The following is a 4654-nucleotide window of genomic DNA, read 5'->3' on the forward strand; positions in this document are numbered from 1 at the left end:
GGAGGATCTGGTCCCGGATGCCACCATTCTATCCCCTGCGGGCCACGGTGATAGGCCACACCCTGCGGCCGGCGGGTCGGTGGAGCCATTCTGGAGCCGAGGTCTCCCGAGCAGCCAACACCCCTCCGCGGCTCAGTATGCTCTTTCCAATCCGGTGGCCTTTGGCAACGACGGGACCCGTGCCAGGGAGCCGAGCGGACGTTCTCCGGGGCCCCACGCCCCCGCGGAGCCCGGCGCAACCTCTGCCCCGCTCCTGACGCCCACCTACTGCTCCAACTGCAAGAAGATGTTCGCCACCATTGAAGCCTACGCCAGGCACGAGCCAATGCACGCCCTGAGCGCCAAGCTCTTCCCGTGCGTGGAGTGCGGCAAGTACTACCGGCACAACACGGCCCTGGTCATCCACCGGCGCACTCACACCGGCGAGAAGCCCTACGGCTGCACGGAGTGCGGCCGGCGCTTCAACGCCCGCTCCAGCCTGGTCACCCACGGCATCACAGGACGGGAGCGAGGTGGAACGTTCCTTGAGGTTCAATCACCCAACGGAGACGCCTGATTGGTCCCGGGAGATGAAGAAAATCCAATCGGTGGGTAGGGGGCGTGGCCAACTCCAGGTCTGGTTCTGGAAGAAGGATGAAGCGCAGGAGGTGCCATATAGTCTCCAGAGCTGACCCACTATACCCTCCATACCATGTACCGGACCGATAGACGGAACCGCCCCCAGTGTATAGAACCTCGGACCATATACCGGACCGATAGACAGAACCGGCCCCCAGTGTATAGAACCCCGTACCATATACCGGACCAATAGACAGAACCGCCCCCAGTGTATAGAACCCCGTACCATATACCGGACCAATAGACAGAACCGCCCCCCCCGGAAACAACCGCTACCAAAAATATAGAACCCCGTACCATATACCGGACCAATAGACAGAACCAGGCCCCCCAGTGTATAGAACCCCGTACCATATACCGGACCAATAGACAGAACCAGGCCCCCCAGTGTATAGAACCCCGTACCATATACCGGACCAACAGAAAGAACCAGGCCCCCCAGTGTATAGAACCCCGTACCATATACCGGACCAATAGACAGAACCGCCCTCAGTGTATAGAACCCCGTACCATATACCGGACCAATAGACAGAACCAGGCCCCCCAGTGTATAGAACCCCGGACCAATAGACAGAACCGGCCCCTAATGTATAGAACCCCGTACCATATACCGGACCAATAGACAGAACCAGGCCCCAGTGTATAGAACCCCGTACCATATACCGGACCAATAGACAGAACCGCCCCCCAGTGTATAGAATACCGGACCAATAGACAGAACCGCCCCCTAGTGTATAGAACCGCGGACCAATAGACAGAACCAGGACCCAGTGTATAGAACCCCGTACCATATACCGGACCATAGAGGTGGGCGGCCATCTTTATAAATGAGACCCGGAGCTCTCCAGAGAGGGGGGCGGCCATCTTTATATCAGGACCCAAAAACATCCAGAACCCCCCAAAGTGTCATCGCCAGTGGACTTCAAGGTCCCCGCCGGCCAGGAGGCCAGAATCTCCCTCCACCCGTGGCCATGGGAGCGGGGCTTTGGCGCATCCTTACCCCATGTTCTTTGTGTGCGCTTGTATCTCATGTCAGCACTACCAATAAAAATCGAGGAAGAGTCCAGAACCGGCCTCCTTGTATGTCTGTGAATGGCCGGAGGCTGCGCCGTCGCTATGACGCCCCGCTGTGTAGGACACCTCCTCCGACCCCAGGAGACCGTGCTGGAAAAGTCCCGTCACACCTCCAGCGGAGGCTGGTATGAGGGGGGGAGGGACTGACATGACGGAGGCTGGTACGAGGGGGGAGGGACTGACATGACGGAGGCTGGTATGAGGGGGGGAGGGACTGACATGACGGAGGCTGGTACGAGGGGGGAGGGACTGACATGACGGAGGCTGGTACGAGGGGGGGAGGGACTGACATGACGGAGGCTGGTACGAGGGGGGGGGGATGTCAGAGGGGGGGACACATGGCACAACTGAGAGTCCAAATGGCACAACTGAGAGTCCGCATTGCCCACCTGAGAGTCTGCACACCCCACCTGAGAGCCCACACAGCCACCTTGGAGCCCACATAGCCCACCTGGGAGCCCACACAGCCACCTTGGAGCCCACATAGCCCACCTGAGAGGCCCCACACAGCCACCTGGGAGCCCACACACAGCCACCTAGGAGCCCACACAGCCACCTTTGGAGCCCACCTGAGAGTCTGAATGGCCCACCTGAGAGTCTGCATACCCCACCTGAGAGCCCACACAGCCAATCTGAGAGCCCGAACAAGCCACCCTGGAGACATTAGGGCGCCACCCCGGAACAACACGGAGTATGTAGCTTAATTTAATTTTGTATTGCTGCATAATGTGTTGCTGGGATTTGTAGTGCTCTATACCCGGTGTGCCTACTCCCTCCCCTGGCGGCCTCTCAGAAAATGGCTGTGTGCAGCGCTAGAGTGTTGGGGTTTTACTTGAAGAAAAGGTGGCAACCCCCACCAACAGGAGCCCCCCCCCCCAAGGGGCTTAGATGAGGATGCCAAATGTGAGATCTCTCTCTCCCGGATCTGCCAGCATGACGACTCCCCCGAGGATGAGGAGAGGCATGACGGGGGGATGCAGAAGGCGAGGTTCCGGTCCCTGAGCTGTCATTGGTCGGCTCCTGAAGCCTGCGATCTGCACTTCAATAGCTTATTTGGAGTGTAAAGGTGACACTGCGGGGTCTTTTGAACCCCCAGCATCACTTTAAAGAGTACCTGTCGCTGCCAATATGCTGTCACATGGGGGGCTTGTAAGCCCCTCCCCTATGTGATAGCAATTAAAGTAAAGTAAAAAAGAAAGAAAATAACAGTTTTTGAAATTAACATTACGTATGAAAGCGACGAACGCGTTACACATGTTGGGTTTTGCCGCGCACGCCGGGGTGAGAGCAATAATTCCGGGGCCAGTATTTTGGGGTATCTCTAAATTGATGACCTGTGGGGGGGCTTTTAAAGCGTCGTCTATAGACTTTTTGGGGTACTGAAGTTTGTCGCCGTTTCACGGACGCACGCAGTTTTTTAACCAGGGCACGTCGGGTATCTATTCACTCGTCGTCACCTCGTCTTTTATATCTTATTTAACAAATGGGTATTGTATTGTGTTTTGGGGCATTTAAGTGCATTTTTCACTAAATTTGGGGGTTTGATGAGGAGTTGCGCTAATATCGTGCAACATAAAAATTTGCGACTGCCGCCATTTTATTCTTCAGGGTCTCGGCTTTCAGAGAATATATCATGTTTGGGGGGTTTGAAGTCATTTTCAGGTCTAAAATGTGGAATATAACACGGGTGCAAAAAATGATAAAAAAAGGCCTCAGTCATGAAGGGGTTAGGAGAAGAGTCCTATCACTGTGGAAACCAGAACTTCCGGTTTCCGGGCGGAAGTGATGTCACACGTCACCGGCCGCCATCTTGGAAACTGGCAGGCACCCACTAGGCATAGACACGGACGGAGAAGAAGCTGGCTCCACGGCAGGTACACCGGAAATCTGACTGACCTCACGCTGGGGGGGACCTGGAGGGGGAACTTCCGGTGCAACACAGAAATAGGCAGACAGGAGGAGGGTAATTGTGCCTCACCATGAGGGGGGGTAAATGTGCTGCATGATTCACCTGGGGCAGAACTGTTCCTTCTAGGGGAGGGGTAAGTGCCCATACCTCGTCTGGGGGGAGGGGGTAACGCTGCCACACACACCTGGGAATGTGCTTTGGGGGCCTCTGATAGTAACATATTACAGAAGACCTCCATCACCTTCTATGTATCTCTAAGTATACTCTGTGTGTCTGGAAGGGCGGAGCTGGAGGACAGTTGTGGGCGGGCACAGTGTGTCAGGAGGTGCCCCAACCTTAGAAATGGGAGGATCATGTCTGCCCCAGAGCTCCGCCCACACCTGAGATAATATTGATGTCTGTGTCTTTTCCATAATGTAGGATAGAAGAGCCCGGCCTGACATCCTTGGGCTCTGCCCCTGAGAATCACTTCCAGGCACCGCCCCCGAGCATCCCTCTGAACCTGTCACTTCCAGGCTCCGCCCCTGAGCATCACTCTGCACCTGTCACTTCCAGGCTCCGCCCCTGAGCATCGCTCTGGACCTGTCACTTCCAGGCACCGCCCCTGAGCATCACTCCAGATCTGTCGCCTCTTGCACCGCCCCCGAGAATTGCTACAGTGGGGAGTAGTGGGAGCACCGAGGGTCACCTGATGTGTCCCATCCATTACATCGCCAGGTAAGTTCCAGAATCTACACCTTAAAAGGACAACTCCACCTGAAGTGACCTTTAAAGAGAACCTGTCCCCAGGTAAAAGGCCAGAAATTTTACCATTAGGGGGCCCCTAAAGCCTTTCATCACACACAGCCTTAATCATAGAGGTGGAGCATCCTACAGGAAGGAAGGTCTATATCATAGAAGTGGAGAGTCCTACAGGAAGGAAGTCTATATCATAGAGGTGGAGAGTCCTACAGGAAGGAAGGTCTATATCATAGAAGTGGAGAGTCCTACAGGAAGGAAGGTCTATATCATAGAGGTGGAGAGTCCTACAGGAAGGAAGGTCTATATCATAGA

This window comes from Nanorana parkeri, unplaced genomic scaffold (assembly GCF_000935625.1).
Source record: "Nanorana parkeri isolate BGI_ZX_2015 unplaced genomic scaffold, ASM93562v1 scaffold3588, whole genome shotgun sequence".
NCBI lineage: Eukaryota > Metazoa > Chordata > Amphibia > Anura > Dicroglossidae > Nanorana > Nanorana parkeri.